The sequence below is a fragment of the Ylistrum balloti genome, unplaced genomic scaffold (genome assembly GCF_031769215.1).
Source record: "Ylistrum balloti isolate Yb309-2 unplaced genomic scaffold, AGI_CSIRO_Ybal_v1 Utg370230, whole genome shotgun sequence".
Taxonomy (NCBI): Eukaryota; Metazoa; Mollusca; class Bivalvia; order Pectinida; family Pectinidae; genus Ylistrum; species Ylistrum balloti.
This window is the reverse complement of record NW_026782190.1, coordinates 1939337-1962619: the sequence shown is the minus strand read 5'-3', so window position 1 is coordinate 1962619 and position 23283 is coordinate 1939337. Positions and strand designations below refer to the sequence as shown.

Sequence of the window (23283 nt, the reverse complement as noted above, 5' to 3'; positions counted from 1 at the left end):
TTACAGTGTGTATTTTATTTCCGATATGTAGTTCTATCACAGTTGCTCATTTTCACTATAAACTGTACATCCTTTCATCTCAAACTTTGGTAAAAAATAAGTAAAACAAAACTATGATAATAAGAATAATCAGTGAATTCAATCGACATGGTTAAACGGCGAGATTATTCTCGCTTATCATATCGGTTTTGCCATTTTACAAAAATAAACTTGACGCAATATTTATGTTAATGATTATACCAGGTATCATTGTAGTTTACTTTCCCATGTCCGATATTGTATCCGACAACAATTAACCTATTATATATTCAAGTCTTATCGACTGATTACTGGTATAAATATTAAGAAATGACTTCGCGTCATGCAGCTCAGTCTTGTTTCTATTCCCTCAGGTTGTTGTTATACGTAAATATAGTTTTATGGAATTTGAGGCTGGATTTTAATTACATTGCTGATATATTGGTATTTATTTTTCTTGATGTTTTTTAATCGTTATAAATTTTGTGTTTGTATATAGATAGGTATTTACATCTTCTTTCTTACTCATTCATTATGTGACTAAAATTTATTTTTATTACAAGTGTGCTGGAATAGCCTCTCGGTAAAGGTTTATACACATCAGGCTGATTGTTCATAACGATACGATACACCAAGAAGATACCAACAGGGCAACACAATCATTATTCAAACTCAAATTTCATAAACCTAGGGCAAAATATGAACATATTTACACGGAGATTCGAGAAAAAGTACAAGGAGAATAAGACCAGATGTTCCAGAAGAGTAAGCGTCTTCAGCTTCATCGGCAACACCCACAATGCAAACCTTGGTCAATCCAAGTAAGTAATGTAATGTTTTCAAATGAGAACAAGGTATACAACAACGGAACCAACAGGCAAACTGACGAGCATCAAATACGTCCAGCTTCATATCGCACAAAGAAATAGAATATTTCTGAATGAAATCGCTTCGACGACCATGAAACTTTCCCAGAATGAGTTAAGATAGAAATTTGATTTCCGAACGAAAATTTTAATTTTTAAAGAAAATATTCAAGTATACAAAATCGAGATTCAGTAAGCTATAAAAAGAAAATAAATCACAAAGCCACGCGGTCAAATATGATATTGGTCGCGTGGTTATGTAATATTGTAATATTAATAAACAAAAAAATATTTATTTCAGACATTCTCCAAAACCTGCATAGACACGCAGCAAGGCATGACAGATACATACTATATAGTAACTTTTACATCGTTTGGCTACAACAGATGTTTAATTGTTATTTGAACAGACGTTATTATACTCTGTGGTTCATAATAAAATCTTTTACATGAAATAACATAAACCGCTCGCTTGTAAATAAATAAGATGAAAATAGAATACTATAGCGTTATCACACACAGACATGATTTGTCATTAGGCATTGAAACAATAAAAAAAAATCATTTCAGACAAGAAAAAATAATAAAAGTTAAAGATAGATATATACATACTTAAACCCAACAGTTGCTTACACTAGTATACCTGTACCATTGCAGCACGTTGTCAAGACATTGGGACAAGTCTGTAACGACAGAAATGATCGACCAATACATTCATATGCCAGAAAATAAAGCCAAGGTGGAGATCTTAATAGTCTATAACCAATAGATTGTGCACTTAATAACATGAAAACATTGGTTGGTTTTTAAAGAATAAATACATAGAATGTATGGAGAAAACACATCAATATATAAAATTTGAATAAATGATGATATATTTATTTAATACTTGCTAATTAAAATTTGCCGCTGGAAATTGGCTTGATTTGCACTTATGATATTCTCGTATCAATGATATCATATTTATAATACTGTATATAAGTGAATATGATGCTATTGTAATGAGAAGTGACAGGTCGTTATGTGTATCTCTCCTACATATGTAATATATATATTCCTTTTTTGAGCGATATTGTCAGAAACAGTAATACAGTATATCAATGACATAAATGTAGGTCAAAAATGTACTTTCACCATTATTGTAACCCCATTATGATGATATCCCGTCAGGAGTTTTAATCATGGAAACATTGGACATCTACTTATAAATCAGTGTTTTCATGTACTCTCGTCTATATATGTATATTCATACAGGGGGCATAACTCTGTCGTGCTTCTCTTATTGGTATTGGTGTTCCTGGTTGAAGAGTGTATGTTCGATGTGTTCATCTCTTGTATGTCTTTTATATCGCTATATTACGTGTGGTGGACTTTGCTGGTTGACATTAGCCCCCGAGGTTTCTCGAACCTTTATACGACATCTAACAATAGGATACAGTAGCTTACAAAATAGACGTAAGCAGATACTCTGTTTCTATGGCAATATCTAAACTTATTCTTAACAATTTAGAATGTATTCTTTATTGTTATTTCTTGATATCTCTTCCTTAGATTTCCAAAAAGGGTGTCAAGCTTAATTTCAAAAGCTTGAAATGTTGGCAATATAATGAAATATTTGGCGAGACTGTTCCAGATTTCGATAACCCTACAGGTAAATGTTTTTTCACGATTTTCTGTGTATGTTGTCTTGGCCAAAATATGAACAAAAGAAATATTTTAACGGAGACTCCAGAAAAATATCAGGAAAATAAGACCAGATGTTTCGGAAGGGAAAGCGCCATCTGCTTCATCTGCGAAGCCCACTATGTAAACCTTGGTTAGTCCAAGTGGGGAATGTCACGTTTTCAAATGAGAATAATGTATACAACAACGGAACTAACAGTTATATTCACGAGCATCAAACACATCCAACATCATATCACAAAAGAAATTGTATATTTCCCATTGAAATCTTTTTTACGTCAATTAAATATCCCCATAATGGTCTTCAAACTCAAAGATTCCTTTTGTTATGTTCCTTTTATGTCGGTTATTCATTATTTCAAATCATTGATGACGTCGCTTCTTAATCACGGTTATGCAAGGGTTGGGATCCTTTCTATTTCTTAACGCTCTCGGTATGGTAACGTTTTCAGAACTGGTAGTACTTTAGTAGCTCGTCTGCGGAACATTTTCTCTAAATGTGCTATCCTTATTTCCATACGTTAGCTGCATATTCTCGACTGAGTCTCGCTATTGCCTTACGAAATTGCATGTCTCCATATAGGAAGAGCCTATTTAATCTTCAACACAAATGTCAACTGGAAAGATAATATTTGAAAAACATTTTACTAAATAGACAATGTAAATAAATATACCACAAGAAACATCTTGGGGACTGATAAATTGTTCTCTTTGAAAATGCCATGTGAGATTTCGGAACATTTTCATCCGGTAGCGTTAATAGATTAGAATTTCTTATAGTAAAAGGTGTAAGTTTGACGTTTCGAGGATAACACTATCATCTCTATTAGATAAATGATGAAGGTGACAATGTTATCATCGAAACATCACACTTAAATTTTCTCCCTGTTGTGTTATAAAAAACTTCTAATCTATCTAACTCATTCTGACGGTAGATAGAAGAATAATCGAAAGAAAAATAGAGAAACCCCTTTCGGGGGTTCTCTGTACATTCATTTGTCCTGCTTTAAATCATAGATTAAAAAAATGCCAGTATTCACTTATGATACATTATAAATAGAGTTCTCTTGGTACCACAACAAGAATGCGTAGGCAACCCTCGTGACGGGACTAAACCACCTCAAGAAATGTAAGTAGAACAAGTGTATTGGGATTTTCCATGAATTTTCCGCATGCACGTTCTGTTAATGACAAAGACTCACCTTCTATGATATAAATAGCCATGTATCATGTTTTATTGGAGAGAGGAGTCCGTTTTGTTCAGAGACATGTGTTGTATATTATAGGTAACACTTATCATATGTAAATTATATCGAAGATTTGAAAGAAATTTTGTTCATGCAATTGGAACGTGCGTGTTGTCTGTAGGCCCTTCAAAATGTCGGTAGGTCCAGTAAAATGTCGGTAGGCCCATCAAATTGTCTATAGGCCCTTCAAGGTTAATGCGTATCAGTATATATAAACGTGCTAAATGTCAGGTCTAATATTGGGCCCTTCTTTCTCTACTATTTTATGTCCTGTCATCATTACGATAAACCAAGTAATAAAAGAACATTGCGAATTGTATAAGCACGTTTTATGTGAATATTTTGATAACTCTGATAAATTTGCCGAATTCAGTACATTTGTACCTCAAACGATGAGTATGCTTCTCTGTTGGTACACCTGTACTCTAATGAACTAATCGCCTTTGTCATTTGTCACTTTTGAAAAGTCTCGTCTGGTCTTTAATTATCTTTTTCTCATTAATCATTTCACTTCCATTGTTTGTGATTTTCATACAATATTAGTATATAAAATATATTTTGTAGTATCTTTAAACATTTTGTGTTGCTGTCATTGATTTGCACTTATTCAAACAAACCTGAGCAAACATAACATAACTCTCTCAAACTCCATATTTTCAAATAAATGTAAAAACAATACACTGCGAATACTTGGTTCCACTCCCTTAATGACTGTAAAATCACCAAAGAAAATATCGACATAGAAACTGAATCTTCCTGCAAACTCAAAGGCCAAAACCCGTTGAAACTAGGCAAATATAACCAAAAGAAAGCTTTATATGGAAACTTCTTAAAAGCATAAAACGAGTAAGACCAGATAAGCGTCGTTACGACACCTACCATGTAAAAAATCAAGTAAGCAGTGTCACATTCCCAAATGAGAACAAAATAAACAACAGCGGAACCAACAGGTATGTTAACGAATATCACGTTCAGCTTCATATCGCACAAAGAGGAAGGACATTGCTTGATGATATCGTTATGACCAACGTTGAGCTTCCCAATGAAAACCATCAATTCTCTCGAAAACTTTGTCCGTGAATTTATTGCTGACATTTTGAAAGAAAAGATATATTGGGAACAGGCCCCAGAATATAAAATCAACTGCGACACGTTGGGGAAGGAGATGTGTTGCCATCCAGAAAGCGAAAAATCACGATAGAGAAATTGAAGTCATAACGCTATTCATAAAGATTATCCATGTTGGCTTCATTGTCGGAATATATCGAAGCGAGCGACTATGTTAGAAGACTCTATCGTGTGGAAGTCAGAAATAACCTCGAACACTAACTCATTACCTATTGTCAGTGTAATAGCACAAACTGCATAAATTTTGGGTAAGGATTGATCTTGATGTGTTCTGTTGTCGGAGATGCCATAGAATTGTTAAAAATAAAAGCGTTGAGAATTCCATTATCGAGATAGCTTTTAATGTCGTTTAGTTTGTCAGAAAAATAGGGCCCATCGGAGTCAAGTTGATGAAAACCTCGTGAAAATTGGAGTCATCGAAAAAACAGCATTGATTTATCTGTGACAGATTTGTCGTTCCTTACATTAACATATGGACGATACACAATGCGCTCTCGGCATAATGAGCATTTTTCGTGTGGTTTTATTTAGACGTGGTCTATAAAGTTTAATTGCTGGTATCTATTAACATATAATTATTCATTACCTATTATCAATCAAGTAAGACTTTCTGGACTGGATAACAGCAACAGTATAGTTGATTCATGATTGTTGTATTTTGTGTTTTACATTTCAGTTTCATTGCTTCACTATTTTGATTTCAGCAAAAAGTATGAAAATACTATTATTATCAATATGTTAATAATTTAAAGAAATTTACAAAGGACACAAGTCAAGAGAAGTTTCCAATACAAAGGTGAGGTATCAAACAATGCTAATTTCCTATAGAGATCAGCTTAAAGTGTTTGCTCCTCTCTGGATGATGCAGATTGTAAAGCTTGGACTGGTTGGACAAAAACAAAGTTTCTAAAAGTTCTTTCTATCTTATTGTTCATCCTCTATTGCCACTTCTATTTACACTTTAAACCACGAGGATATACTATTGTTTGTTCAACTCTTTTTAAAATGTCAGTTTACAGTAAATCATAAACATTTCATGCCACATTAAAACATCAAATAACCATTGTTCCTTTGTTCCTTGGACTTGATCATCTTACAAGAGAAAATATTCTGGAGCACAACACTGTGTTCTCAGAAGCAGTTTTGGCAAGCGGTAACTGTCATACTTGACTGTACATATAGCTTTAATCCTAATATTTCCGATGACAGGCTCCAGAGAATTTCCTACTGTGGACAGGAGAAGCGGAACTATGAGCATAGCCCTGCCTGATGGTTTCATTCTGGATACAGTTGGACCTTTTTCTGGAAGCGATAATGATGCGAAGATTACAAAAGCCATCATGGATAGTCTCTCTTGGCTGGAGAAAGATGACAATGTGGTTGTTGATCGAGGGTTTAGGGATGTTTTTCCAAATTTGGAATCACTTGATTTTACAACAAATATGCCGTCTTGTCTTAAACCTGGGCAGACTCAACATGGCGACCTACAAGCTAACCTTGATAGATCCATAACTAGACTCAGATGTGTGTTGGAGTCAAATCACAGACGAATCTGTAATGGCTGTTTTTTTTTTAAAAACTTGCCTCCAACTGTTTCATTGATGTCATCGAGGCAATCGTTAGAATAGTAACGGCCTGTCTCAACGGAATTTGAGGACCCATATATGTTAGAACACAAGAGCGAGACGCAAAGGTTAGGCGGTCTGCCAAAATGAAAGCGCGCCTTAGTGTTACAAAAATGTAGCTCAACATGTGAAAAATGAGCTAGATCTTACTAGAAGGTCCAAGTCACTATTTGTCGAACTAGATGCTGCGAATAGCTATGGCTTTCCAAAGTTAGATACTGAATACCTTCGGACAATAGCCTGTGGCACATACCAAAAATCATTGGCAGCTGTCTTCATAAGTTAGCACCTAAGTGATGAAGGTGACTATGAGATCTGGATCTATCGGCACTCAGGAGAAAATGCACGAAGTCAGATCCTTGCATAAGAGCAGTGTAAAGCAACTTAAATCTATGATTTAGCATTCAGCAGTTATCAGAACATTTAATTTTTGTGGTCATCAGGGAATATGACGGTCATTTTGAAAGTTGAAGTTTCACTTTAGTGAGTTATAAGTGTAGGAGACGGTCCTTTTTTTACTAATAAATCCAAGTGTAAAAATTTTATTTCAGTTCACTTTACAATACAGTGTTTGTATGCATGTAGAAGCACATGTATCCTATTGGTATTAAAATGCACGTATATAGCACGTGTCTTAGATAAACATACTACGATTTAATCTCGCAGGTCGTGCCTTATTCTGACAAAACTTAAATGACTGGAAAATTATGACAACAATGGATTCAAGGTCAAACATCCCAAGGAATCTTAGTCTTGACTTTAAAACGGTTAAATAATCTTGTTTAACTTATGAAAATTATTATCATATTTGACCTTGAGGTAAAATCTTTTTTGAGAATTTTGACATTTATTATTATACATTTGACGTCAGTAGCAACAATGTAACAGACAATTTAAAAACTAACCAGAAATAAAACTAGTTTAATTCATGACAATTATTCTTATGTTTCACCTCGAGGTAAAATATTTCCCGGGTTTTTTTGTTGACATTTGAAATGAATTAATTCATTATTATGCATATGACGTCGGTAGAAACATTCTTTGTCCTAAGATATAACGACACAACTTGTTAAAGTTATGGTTTATTCATGTATATGTTACATTGCATCTAAAAGCAGACATGCAATCATCAATTTCCCTTTACCAGAAATATTACCTGTTTGTGATAGTAATATGTTACACATTATTTAATTGAAAGATGTGTGAGGCATGTTTCCTGCCTTAGTGTTGTTATTTAAATGTAATTCCTGTGATACATGTGGTAGATATAGATAGTGCGTTTATTATGTAGTTTAGTTTATACACAACATACGTATTAAACTTCAATGTTATCAATTTTGTTCAATTTCGCCTATTGATACTGATAAATCTATGACATTCTCCAATTGATCAGAACTGTAAGATATCATAAGCAAACAAAATCGATATCAATTCTAAAACAACAATTTGCACTTTCAACTTGATTTATACAGGACAATTTAAATATTGACACAAATCAATGTAATTTTCCACAGAAGGTTTCAAGTTGGTTGAATGTAGCGGGCAATGTTTACATCGCTAAGCGGTGTACTATGAATTAAATGTCAATGCCATATCAATGTCGTCTTTCCCAAGTAATTCACATACATGTTTTGGAGTCGCTGCTATTTTGGCAGCTTACCAGGGTCTCAATTATGTTTGAACTATTGGGGATAAGCATTCTATGATATTAAAACCGAGAATGTTGACGCTGATTCCAAACTCTTTGAATAAGATAGAAAATGAATGCAGTTATGATTTTAAAATGTAAATTATTCACGTAAATAAGCAGATGATCGTTATAAAGTTCAAAATGAAGGTATTAGTGTCCGTAAAATTAATGTTAAAACGTACAAAAAGAACATATTTCAGAATTCGTTTAAATAATGTCAAGAATGTTGCAAAAATTAATGCCAAACGTACGGAAATAATTATTGAAATCTGTTTTAATATTGAAAAAGTACCAAGACGAATATTTCCAGCATCCATTAAAATAATGTCAACTAATAGATTAACGTTTTGTTAAAGAGAATCAAATTCGATGCGAAACGTTGGTGTTGTTTCAATCAAGATGTTAGTGTGATTGATTTGTAACTTAATTCACACAAATTAACTCTGTTGTATAGATAACAGCCCAGCTGCTCCTATAATAGGTATAAGTAAGGTATAAATAAATCTACGCATAAAAAATCGTTATTCAATTAAGTAAATATGTGTACTTTAAAAAGAAACAATGCATTTAAGAACAATGCATTCCGGTTATATAGTGCAGAGAATTCCATTCATAGCGAGTGTTTACATGGGATTCATTGACCTGTAATATACGGCACAGAAACAAAAGGAACTTTTGGCATTGTTGCTTGCAGACAATGCCAGTTTAGCGATAATTTACCATATACCCATACTAATGGGGATTTTCCATCAGTGTAGTAAATAGATTTTAGACAGATGTAATACGTAACATTCCGACATATCAACATAGATTATCATAACCTATTCATCAAAATGATACATTTCCAATTTATATTTAAATTATCCAATTACACTTAAAATTTCGAAAAAAAAAACAAATGAAAAACGAAAAAAAAAAGTGAAAAACATCATTAAATAATAACGGACATCATATTTCTATGGAATAAATGTCTGTTTCTATCACCATAGTTTTTGGCTTCATTTCAATTATGCTAATACTTAGCTTTTGTGTTGACCTGAGGGTGTTATATCGAAATCATTTCAGTTTTGTTTTCGTATTGACGATGAGTTACGATTATTGAACTGAATCTATTTTATGTATTTCATTAGTAAAATTAATGATTACTCTCAAAACTGAAAAATTAACTAATGTGTCATCAAATTGTAACTAATACTGGAAACGAAAAGATAAACAAACATGTCATCAAATCGTAATTCATAATGAAAATGAATAGATAACTAACAAATAAGCAAATCGTAATTCAAGCTGGAAATTTATTAAACACGTAAACATGTGAGGAAATGAACGATTAAAACGAATATTACTGGAAAACTTTACAGAACAAAAAAAAACCCCAAGTTTTCCGGAAGACTGAACGCCTTGCTCATCATCGTCGACATGTCATTTCATATCATATTTCTCGATAACGTTATGGTAGCGACCAGACAACTTCCTCATATTCGATCTAGAAACATCTTAATGGGGAAATGAAGTCGAAACCATCACGATTAGGATACTATTGATTATGTGTTAAATAATCTTCAAGAAATAGTAAAATAATAGTATTGATAATGTTTCATGACAGATTTATAAAACTCTTTGAGCCGAGTAAGAATTCTGATTTAAAGAACAAAAATTAGTAAGTACGAAGGAACATAAAGGTAATGCATTGATACTGTATAATTACAAACAATTCAAAGATGGAGTTAAAGAAAGGTATATATTTTTTAAAATTTTCATCTCGCTGAAATCAAAGATATTTACCACGTGGTGAAGGTTCTCTGTATGGTATGGAAACTTACTGGCCCACCCCGATTTGACTTCACGTGTTCAGTGACCCAGACAGTAACCTGTAAAGTGTGTAGGTATACTTTACACAATAGTAAAGGAAATATTTTGTTTCTCAGGCTAAATACGTATCTGTTGTAATGATACACTTTTCATACCTTGGTACTTATACCTTAACTTCAATTTTAAGAAGCAATAATAATGTTATAACAACGCTATGAATTAAAGTACAACCATCCCAATGATCCTCCTGTACTTCCGGAAACAGAGGGGAATTTTAGAATCCATTCCGTGGAGATATTTAACTTCATCATGATCTCAAATAAAACTTACAAAACAATTATAAAACAAATTACAATTGATTTATATTTTTCGAACCGAATTAAAATTTTGAAATCTTGATATCTAATGATTTACATTTAAATTTTTGATGCATGAAAAATTTATGATCTAGTTTCAATATTACTATATTATTTATAATCAAGATGTATTTATGTCTATATGATCGATCGATCCGGTGATTTGTTTTGCAAACATTTGTTTTCGATATTCTGATCAAGTTATTTGTGTTTATTATCTTGCCATGAGTGTTCGATACCGTCAGTATCAATATAATTCTATGTTGTGTTGTTTAACCTCGATATTTATTGTTATCTTATACTTTATGTGTATCTGATATATTCTGGTGCATCGTGGAATCTCTGGTGTGTTGTGTTGTACCCTGGGTATTCTGATGCAATTGGGTGTATTCTGAGCAATCTGATGCAATTAGTTAAAATGAAAGTAGGAGAAACCCTTCCCCGTCATGCACAGCTGATCCGTGTTGTCTGTTTAATCTTTCATGCAGGGTTTTGTAACCAGTCATCCTTGTATTATACTATCTGGTCATAAATAGTAAAGCCATCCATTCAATTACAATTTCTAAAACGAAAAATAATTTATGTCAAATGTTTGTCTTATAATCAATACAGTTGTATTGAACAAATATCTCAAGATTTTGAAGATGAAAACCACGTAATGAGCGCTGAATATAAACATTTTAAAGCATGAGTCCAAGATAAGTAGTTTTCCAAGTATAATCTACAAGCTTTAAACACTGCCAGCTTTGACCTGCCCGATCACTCAGATATCACTCATTTACACAATACCCTTGAAACCTTTTAACTGTATTCTTATTCTTCTTCATCCCTTTCTTTCGTACTTTGATTTTATGCTTATATCACCTCCATCCCCCACCCCCATCCTCCATAAATACTTTGTTTTTGTTTTAGATATAATGCCTTTAACCACAGAAGAATGGTTTGTGCTATGAGTGCTTCTTTCATTTGAATACCGTATTGTGTTACCTTTTCTCGATTAAACATTTTGTTATTTTACCTTTACGGCTTGTCGTCTGAATCATAAGAAGAGTATATCTTTTCATGTCGGTTACATGTTTTATCTCGTTTCTAACTTTCAGTTTGCTCACAAAACAATGCTTTCATGCTTTTATAATATATTCTACATAACCTGATGTTTTATGCCATAATTTATTTGTTTCATTTATCATCCTTTCATATTATATAGTTGTACTTTTCAAGGAAATGACATAAAGAATATGTTACAATGTAAATTTCACACAGCATTCTTTATTTACACTTAGTAACATACCTATATGCAGGGTTTTGACCTATATACCTACAGTCATACAAATAGTATAACCTCTGTTATAACCAATGGTGGAAGACATCTATGTAACGACTACATATATTAATTCATGTGTAAAAGACATCAAGATATCAACATAATCATAATCCAAACACAAATTTTAAAAAAAGTAAAAAATACATGTTTTCTACTTTCATATTCAATATTTATGTACATAAACTATATATGTAGGAAACATTAACTTCCATGAATATAGACATGTACCTATATACAGTTATAACTTGCACGTGCAGAAAGTCACATACTTTACCTGGACGTGTAGTATTACATGAAACGTTCTTTATAACCTGTACATGCAGTAGTATGTGGGGAAAGGCTTCTATTTACTTCGTTTCATTTACCGCAATTACGTAACATGTTTACCACACAATGACATCATTTGATTGATAATAGGATGACCCTAAGCCGTCCTTGTTTGTAACCGATGTAGTTATGAATTTATTGGACAATTTAAAAAATATATTCTGTAAATTCCATAGAAGAAAACGTGACCTTGTAGAATGTCTAACCAATTGATAAAGAAGCAAATGACAGGCTTAGCGTACTACGGAAGCGTATAGGGAACATAGATCCTAACATAAACTGTACTATAGATATTTGTAATATCCTCATTTACAGACATTATTGTTTTCATCTTGGGATAAATAATTTAACATACCACAGTTTATCTTCATATCTGACATTTAAATAAAACGACTTGGGTACATAAATCTACTTATCTTAAGAAAACATATGTCGGGAATGCAAAATGCTAGTATTCCATTTTCTGACATAATGGATTGTATATTACTGTAATTATAGTTTAATCTTCATAACTTAAGACAAGTTAAATGGTCTTTGAGATAGTAATACTTTAACTCAATATACAACAAGTTTGTTGTCGACAAGTATGTTGAAATACAAGATGTAAGTAGATAAATTGATATTGTGAAGTATGTAATAATAGTCACTTTATCGATAAATGCTATGTCGACTTATGACATAAAATGCTTTATATTAATGTCGATTGTATTGATTTAACACAACTTGTTACCGGAGAATTGTCGTGAAAAATAATTAGTCAAGTTGTATTTTACACGAAGAAAAGTGTCGACATAACACCTTGAAACATAAAGGACGAGCTCGAGTTTACGTGTAAAATGGCGGATACGGAATCGAAGCCAATGTAAATGTAAATGGAACTTATTTAGGGTGGTTACCGCAATAGCTCAGTCGGTTTGGGCGTCGGCCACGTAACCTCAGATGAAGATTCAAGATGCGTGGCTCGACGCTCACTGCCGGTTACTTGTGTTTCTCAGGAAGCTGAGGACAGACCGGTCTTGGGAAAGACACTTCATCCAGATTGCGCTTGATGACATGCGACGGGCCTCCTGTATGTTGTTCAGTGATGTAGCCACCAACCACTACAAAGACCGCCATAAATTGACCCTGGCTGTTCACGGGGCGATAAACACAAACAAACATATAAAAAGGAATTTAGGGTACTGGTTTATCGTGTTGAGACGGGGTGTCGGGCATTAGTAGGTCACTGTGGGTAACTACATTTTACCTTTGACCTTGGAATATATAAAGATTGTTTAGGGACTAGTTTGCTGAATTATTTTTATTAATTAAATCAGATTAATTTAATTTAATAATTTAGGAAATTGGATATAATTTTTATATACGAAATTCAATTTCTAATTTCTAACTGAACATTGTTCCAAGAAAATGACATTTTGGCTTGCTACAGTGACACAAAATGGCAAACGGGTGTGATATGGTAGTGTTACAGAGTACTGTGTCTAAAAGAGAAAAGGAAGAGTTCAAAGAAATTCCTAAAGATTATCGGTTGTCGACGTCAAGATTCCTTTGTAACCTCTTTTGATTATAAAAAAAACGGTCTTTATTTACACCAGGCATTTATTTTTGATAATTGAAATTTTAGATAATGCATGAAATTGCATCACTGTTGACTTATTAGTTTATAATGAGCAAAGATGTTACTAGATATCCATTTTTACGCACAGTTTTTTTTTAAAACACTACATCTGTTATTTTCAGCTAATTACAAACACAAAAGTGCTATAACTTTTACGGCATAGTTAAAGGGACAAGTTAGTCTTGCTCACATACTGATATGGACGTGTTTACCATGCATTTTTTAATTAATAGGGGAACCTTAATCGTAAAACCTACATCTGCACTCTTTAACCCGTGAGCATGCGCAAACTCGGCTGAGAATTGTCAACAAAGATGGCGTCAAAACCGAAGCGACAGCATATGAACCGGACAATTCTCTTAATTTTCTTAAGATAAGTATATTTATGTACCCAAGTCGTTTTATTTGAATGTCAGATATGAAGATAAACTGTGGTATGTTAAATTATTTATCCCAAGATGAAAACAATTATGTCTGTAAATGAGGATATCACCCAAATATCTATAGCACAGTTTATGTTAGGATCTATGTTCCCTATACACTTCCGTATAAACCCATGATACACCTGTACTTACTTATATCGGTGACCCAGACGTGGATAGTAGAAAATGTCACGACTGACATTTCATTGTTGTGTTCACGTTCTCAGCGCGTGGATAAAACATGACTTATATGATAACATAACGTTGTGGAATCTATGTCAAGTGTACAAATTCTCATGTATTGCTGTCTCCTGTCCTTCATATTATCATAGTCGGTTGTAAGAAATTGATGTATTATTTTCCATTAGTTAATATTTTTAGTGTATAAACGTAAGTAGGTATAGGAAAACTCCTGTAAGTATTGACGTTTTTGACATCCACCTTCCAGTTAAGAACCAATACAATAATGAAAACTATCGATTGAAAACAAGGTAGCTATGTACGATATATCAACCACCCACGAAAACGAACCGAATGTGAATATAATATGGTTTATTAATCCGTACAGCTATTTCGGTACACAAGCACTTACCTCGTCTTATACCTATACTGTCACGTGTACTGACGATGAGGCAAATGTCTTCACGAGTTTTCATTTCCTTCCTGCGGGCATAATGCTCCTGAAAGAGAAAGCTTTAGCAAGCCTAGAGCTGTTTATCATGTATGAATCTCAAGGTAATATAGATATTAACATCTCTGGTATGACTGATTTCACTAAGTATACTTTATTTCTTTTCGAACAGTGTGAGTCACGTTGCTATAGTTTTACAATTACATAAAGGAAAGGAGGATGTGCCAGTATGCATGCAACCACCGATTAGTTATCTTAACGAGTCTGGCACCATCAAAGCGATAATATAAAAGTAACTAGGGAGATTTATCGTCAGATAATTACCCAACATAACTTTTATATACCAATAACAACAAATATAAGAAATTCGTCTTCCTCAAGTTGAGATACAGTCCAAATGAAAGGGTTTATATGCAAGCTACAAAATACAGTTCAAAGAACAGCATATCACCTCACAAATGTGCATGTGTTTGAACAATTTCCAACATATTATGGCCACAAGTAAAAGAGTGAAATCGACACATATCTACATAAAAGATCAGTCTGGGTACTCTAATTATGACACCAGACAGGATGTATATATGTCTATGTCTAAGTCTATGAGTAAAATTTCCAGAGTGCTATAGCATACAAAGTCATTAGTTAATTACTTAAAATAGACAGAATTAATGTGCATAACAGTGACGATTTGAGGATGACGTATTTAAGATGCAAATCTATCATAATGTTTTACACGTCTACAGCTTTATTTATCAAATGGTAAAGACATTTTATATCTATTTTTTCCGTGACGATCAGCTTTCCTCCAGCCCGACTTTAAATAAGTGAATTCTTTCTCATTTGCATTTCTCATGCAATATAAAGACCACAATGAGGATGTTTACAGCGTGTTTACCACTTAATAATCTTACAAAAAATCCAATGTGAATTTATTACAGAGTAGTCAAAATAAATATTTAAGAAACGCACTTTTCACCAGCAATGATAAATCCAAGTAAACGCAGTCAGTTGGATCTAAAATGTAAATTAAAAACTAATTAAATGCTATCTGTGGGCATGTTTTCATCATAACAGACTTTCAAAACGTGAAGTATGCTTCCTAATTCTGTGAGACAAAGATAGTGAGCAATGTTTACCTATGAATCAGTTTTCATGTATGAAACAGGAGATTTACGGTTAGAGAGATATACTGACTAGTTTATTTTAAATCATTCGATATCAAAAATGCGTCTTTAGAGTGATTGATTTCTACCTAACGTTCCAGATTTTAAAAGTTTTGGCCTCTGAATCCATGAAAACCATTCATTGACCTGCTGGAAGATGCAGTTTTATTCGTTATCATTCATGTGCTGTAGACTTCGTCAATTTATATCTAATATGTAATTCACCTATCGGCGTGATTGTTGTTAAATAACAACTAGAGATTATCGGCATATCAACGAAATGGTAATTCACACGCGATATCAGTAAAATGTAGGAGAATGTAATACGAATAAACAGAGACCACTGGATAGATGGAGAATAGGACCAGACGTTCCGGATGGACAAGCGTATTTGTCTTATTGACGACTTGAAAAGCGAATACCTATAAAAATAGTGGTTTTGCCGACATTCATGAAATATGTGTATGTTTCGAGCCATTTGATAAAAAACTCAAGTTATATATTTAAGTATAACCTTTTTCTGTTTGATTTATGTAATATATATCACATATTCTGGCCATCTATTCCTTAGTTCCATTTTCACGCCAGCTCTTTTTTATTTGTTCCTATGATTGTTGTTATCATAGTAAGAATGGTGTGAGTAAAATCGAAGATTTTTGATTTGGTGGATGTGAAATACATGCAAGACATCAAGGTATAAATGATGTTTGTAGTTGTTAGTGGAGGGTGAGAACATGCTGTAAATGTACATGTGTCATAATCATTTAAAACGTTTGTTCATAGTAAAGAATGATGTGCATGTTTAAAAGTGTATGAACAAGTGAACTTAAAGTATGAACAATGTGAATGATGTGTGTGGAGAATGTGAACTTCCTTGTGAGAGTGTGAATGATTGTGGGGACCGAGGGCCCTCCTGTTGCACTGTGAAATATATATAAAATGATGTGTGTGGAGAATAAGAGCCCTCCTGTAGCAGTGTGAATGACGAGTGTGGAGAATGAAACCTCTCTTGTGAGAGTGTAAATGATGTGTGTGGAGAATGAGAGCCCTCTTGTGAGAGGACGAGTTTTGTAATGTTATATATGTGTCATTGTCTTGGTCAATCAAAAGTTTTGTTAAAAAAATAACAAAAATGTATTAATAAAAAAGGCTTAACAATATCGAAACAGCTAAACAGTTAATTGGATCAATATTTTGTGATATAAATTCTATAATTATTAAGAGAGACATAGCAATAGATCTGTTCTGTAATGATAGTTCTATTTGGTATTGTATATTGCTGCTGTGAATATCAAACAGCGAGAACTTGAAACCCCAATATTTATGGCATAGATCACAATGCGCCACATACAGACACATGTACACTCCCAAGTAATGACGCATGACGTGATAGAGAGAAGGAAATGCACTTTAAATAAGGAGAGTAAATAAGCTATTTAGTTGTGTACTAAAATATACATGTATATCTTCCTGGGTCTATTTTCGAATCATGACTCATGAACAACATCTGCCTTTCGTCCATGATGTTCAGCATCACAATTTTGAACATAAAAGTGAGACCAGAGTATTTTTGTAGTATATCCTATCGTATGATTTTGACTTTTTATCAAACAATATTACAGACAAAATTATACAATGCACTGGTACAACCAATCCTCTCCCATTCACCATTCTCATGTAGTAACCGACAGCAATCACAACGTTAAATATAACAACCTCAGCACTTAACCAATCACACATCCAACTTAATTATTATCACATAATCCGATTGTTGAATTTTCCATTATGATATTTTGGGTATATGCATAGTGCGTTATAAACAGAAGTGTTTTTCATTGGATACCACAGTCAGAGATCGGTTGTGAAAATGGCTGTCCCCGTTTAATTTTTTTCTCCTTATTTTTACTTTAAACCCTGTCATAATGTAACTTTTCTGAGATACGTGATAAAAGTATCTTCAATTTGCTTTCATCTTATATGAGAGTTCATGAAACTCAAATCTCGACATTTTACTTTTTGCTCGCCAAGTCTAGCAAACATAACTCTGAGACTCGTTTCATAAAATTAAAATAATATGAAACAAAATATACTTCCGCCACTCTCTGAGAGTGGAACGATCGATATCAAAGAGAATAAAGGTAGTTCATCGCATCAAAGTAAATGTCTGCAAATATTCAAACTGTCTTCGTTAGGTGTTTTGTACTCTGAAGCAGAAGATGCTTACTCTTAAGGAACATATTGCCTTATTCTCCTTCTAATCTTGCAGGAGTCTTCTCGAAAATTGTTCTTTTGTTCATATCCTTAAGGAAGATTAGTTCAATATATGTTGTCTGGAACATGTTCTACAACTTCTATTGACAGGTTCAGAGAATGTTCATTTGCCCCCAAGTCAGAGCATAAAACTGCAAGATACACCTTATAATATAGTGGTAATAAATCCAAATATGAACAAACAATTTGATATCCATTTTATTTCAAATTGAAAACTGCTTTAGATCACCTCCATAGTCCTCTCTTATTCGTTACTGGTTATACAATATATCCTCACGAAAATGGCAAAGGGTAAGTGAAGTAAAAAGAATAATTTTGTTTGCGTAATTATTTGGCGTTTAACTAATACTTTGAATTTTAAATGATGTATTTTAATGAATAAAAAACCAGTCTACTATTTTTATTATGTGTGATTATATTTCGCGATATCATCGAACAATAAATCTTTGGTAATACGGAATAAAACGAAACAGCTGTCTCTACTATCCATATGTAATGATATCGAAATACGTTAAGAGCATATTTATGATAAACACAATTAAGTTTTACATTGTGTACATATTTTGTCAATGGTGCGATCTGAAGTTTAAAATATATTTAAAGCATATAATTTAAAGAGGAGTTAATAAAATCCAAATGATAACATAGTTGTGTTTTTCCAGCGAATATGAAAAGCGCCAAAAATAATAAATTGATAATGTTTACCAGGGAATATAAAAACATCAAAATTGATAAAAGAATTTCATTTTACCTGCAATATAAAGCATTCCAATGATGAAATAATAGCGTTTTACCAAGAAATATAAACATATTTAAATGATAAATATTTTTAACCAAATCGCCTTGTTTATTTATGTAATTTTTTTTAAATAACAGCTTAATCTGATCGTAATCACATGTGATGAGGAGTCGGTTTCAGGTGTGTAATTTCAGCAAACGTTTTAATGAAAAGGATGTATATAGTAACATTCCGAACTCAGGACCATTTTCAACAATTAAAATATTGTTGAACATATGCTATGTATAAATTAGCATTTACAAGGGCACAGTGTTTTGTTGATAATACGAAATATGATATATGCAAGTTGTGTCTTAAGTAGTATTTATAATGGTACAGTAGTATTTCGATTAATAGAACTTTATATATGTCACACTAATTAGAAAAGCAGTTTATTGTGTCGCCTGCAGAGCTGGCGGACACTTAGGGATCACTTTGTCTGTCGTCACGCGTCGTCGTCGTCGTCGTCCGTACGAAAGTTTTCCGGACTTTTTTCGGTAATGCTTTGAGTTATCAAAATGAAAATTGGCATATGGCTTTTTGTTGCAAGGGTACAGATTAACTTTGATTCCCGGCTCTCTGTGACCCTTTTTGGCAGAGTTATGCCCCTTTCAACTTAGAAAATTTCCTGGGAATATTGTTTTCTTGACTTTCTTTGCTATATGCTCTCTGTGACCCTTCTTGGCTGAGTTATGCCCCTTTGAACTTGATTTCTCAGGATATTGCTTTGCGCAGTTTTCCCTTTATGCTTCAAGTTATAGAAATGAAATTTGGTATCACAACTTTATGATTAATCGTTGCACATCCAGTTTGATTTCTGGGTGACCGTGACACTTTATGCAGGTGACACATACAGTTCCCAGGAACTTTTGTTTAACCTGTTGTTCATCACCCTGTGAACATATAATATTATTTGTAGACGTTATCTCCTAGAAGTTGTGGGTATTTAATCGAGTACTAGATGAGGGGCCAGTTGAACGATATCCACGGCAATTAAACTACCTAACACATTGATACAGACACCACGGGACAGGACAGTCCTTGATGTTCTTGATGTCAGATTTAAGAGAATCAAACACAGACCGTATTGGAATGGAATCTCGCTCATCAGAGTATCACCAGAGATGGTATTATTAGCCCTATATGATGAGGTAATGCTGTATGGTATATCACTGTATGATGGTGTCTATTATCATATTGTATGATAATTGTAATACATATTGTGTCATGGTATGATAAATGTAATACTGTCTTTTAGGTTAATATCGATTAATTAAGCTGTTTTATGCAGTTTAATTCATTGTTAGGCTCTACTGAATCTAAATTATAAAAAGGTGTTGCTCACGTGGGTGTCTTTTGTACAAGGATTGTAAATGTACTGCTGTATAGTATATCATTGCTAGGCTCTACTGAAAATAACTATATTATTTTAAAAAAGTATTAATCACGTGGGTGTATTTTGAACAATGATTGTAAATGTACTGTTGTCTAGTATATCATTGTTTGAATGTAATGATTTTATAATCCAGTAACTTTTCAATTATTTATTAGTATATTACATTAATTTGTGCGTGTATTGCTGTCTATCACAGCATTGTATGCAAGTAATTATATGTTATACCATTGCATGAGTGTAATACTATTCATTATATCGTTGTACGAGTGTTTTAAGATACGTGTTTTACTTGTTGTTAAATCGTATGAATGTGACACTGTCTATAATGTTATCATAATATTTATTTTAAATTGTGACCAATTGTTGTGCACGTGAATGTGCCTTCTTGAACAAACACGTCTGGAATCTTTAATCTTAATAATCTGTCTAGAGTAAGGAGCCGCATTGGTTGAGTGGTTAAGACAACGTCTACTAACAGATGAAGTGGAAATATGCTCTTTCCAAGAAATATCTTGTTACTGACAACAAATGAAGCCACTTGACTATCCAAAAGGTTCAGTAGATTAACTCTTATCGATACCAACGGATTCATTTTATATTATTTTCAATATTTTTTTTATCTGATGACGTAATAATTTTAAACGTGTTGTTATATGTACTGTGAGGAGCTTTCGGGGCCCCAACCCCGGAGGTCCTATTTGGTGGGAATAATAAATTAATTTTAGGAAAAGAAAACGTCTGACTGTCTTTATCATTAGCCCTCCACCTCACGGGTTCGAGACTCACGTGGGGCAGTCACCAGACACTGGATGCAGGTCGGTGTATTTTTTTCTCTCTCTGGGACTCCGGCTTTACTCGATCATCCAAACTTGGCACGTTCTTACATGACCCTGGCTGTTGATAGGACGTAAAGTAGCAAAACACTGTGTAATGTTGAACAAATATAAAATGACTGTCATATCGACAAGTTAAGTCTGCATTACTGTAAGTACATCAATACTGGAGTGACTGCCATTTACGCTATAGATAGTACCCGAATGGTCATTGATGATTTGTATGAGATTTTACAAAGGCACACAAGTGAACAACGCCTTTTCATAATTTAGAGTAGGATACAGTAGAGCCAAACAATGAAGTAAACTCATCATACAGCTGTTTCGTCCTTCTAGGACTCGTCAGTGACGCTACATCATACAGCTGTTTCGTCCTTCTAGGACTCGTCAGTGATGCTAAGGGCCTAAAATTGAGAAAGCCAAGGAGGCGACTAAGGAAAATCCAAAAGGAATCAAAAGAAAAGTCAAAATCTAGACGGGGAGGTGCAGGTTATGGCAAACCTCGAGGACTTAAAGTCCAGCAGCGATGTCTACCACCTGCTATCTTAAAGAATTTAACATGTAAGCAGTATATCCGAGTAAAACAATAAGGACTATTCTATGCAATTTTATAATTTAGATCATCAGCACATGCCAAACCACTAACGTCCAAGACAGTCATTAAAGTCCACGTGTTTACTACTGTTGGCAGATCTATTTAATGGGTCTGTAGTTTTGTGATGTCTGCAAATATCTAACGACACTGATCCAAGAACGAGGTTAAAAATAGTCCATTATTGTAAAACTAAAAAAAATGCACTAAATAGTGTGGCCTTGGCTCTGTGTTACCGAATTATTAATGAGTGTGATCATGCTTACAGAAAGTGCCTCGAGTAGTATGTAGTAAACACATGCAATGTCAGGGCCGTGGTAACACGTGCTTCGTTGTTGGTGTATGATGATTAACGTGTGTTTAGAGTTAGCTAGCAGTTAAGTGAACTAAAACAACCTCTACTACCTCGTGGCAATTGTATACACGAGATCTCTTTTCCTACAAACATCAAATGTTTAGCTTAACCCACTAGTTACTGTCAATAGCATTCGCAATGTTAGGGCATCTATTTACCATTGTCGTCCTCAACACATATTCTTTTATTCACTTAGTTTTTAAGAAAATCATAACGCGGTCGACATCGAAGAATCAGACCCTTGCAATCTAGATAGGTGTTCAAATTTCTTTGCTAATTATTCTTTTTCCATACTCTTAACTCGTTTCATTGATAACATGTTGAAATCGTTTTTGTTGCGTACGACAACAGTTAATGGATCAAACAGTGCTCACTACCCAATTGATCAAACAGTGCTCACTACTCATGGGATCAAAGAGCGCTCACGACCCATGGTGAAAAAGTGTTCATTACTCATGGGATAAAACAGTGCTCACGACCCATGGGGAAAAATGCTCACGACCCATGGGGAAAAAGTGTTCATTACTCATGGGACCAAACAGTGCTCACTATCCGTGGGACCAAACAGCGCTCACGACCCATGGGGAAAAATGCTCACTACCCGTGGGGAAAAAGTGCTCTCTACTCATGGGACCAAATAGTGCTCACTACCCGTGGGACCAAGCCATGCTCACTACCCGTGGGACCAAGCCGTGCTCAAGGCCCATAGGGGAAAAAGTGCTCGCTACTCGTGGGATCAAACAGTGCTCAGTACTAAATAGGAAAAAGTGTTCGCTACTCATGTAATCAAACAGTGCTCACTACCCGTGGGACCAAACCGTGCTCACGGCCCAAGGGACCGAACAGCGCTCACGACCCATGGAGGGAAAAATGCTCGCTACTCATGTGATCAAACAGTGCTCACTATCCGTGGGACCAAACAGTAAGTGCAGACATGAAAATATTGGCACTTGCGTCAAAATGTTAGGAAATTTAACTTTATAAATCAGCAAAAATACATTTAACAGCAAACGTTTATCACATCGTCGATAATTTGAGTTTACTTCAAGCTTCAATAATGAACAAGTGCAGTTTTAATGGAAAGTCTACAAGTATGAAAGGCAGCGCGTTCATTTTGTGTGCCTATTATGCTTCTAACATTACAGTAA

General features: G+C 33.9%; 1 long non-coding RNA gene across 1 annotated transcript; it reads right to left on the bottom strand.

Annotated features, from left to right (window-relative positions):
- Positions 1 to 5453: 5453 nt before the first annotated feature.
- LOC132552025 (uncharacterized) lies at positions 5454 to 12056 on the bottom strand. Its single transcript, XR_009554314.1, has 3 exons — positions 12024 to 12056; positions 10043 to 10128; positions 5454 to 6244 (listed from the first exon to the last, which is right to left on the bottom strand). It is a non-coding gene; the product is annotated as an uncharacterized LOC132552025 (long non-coding RNA).
- Positions 12057 to 23283: the final 11227 nt, after the last annotated feature.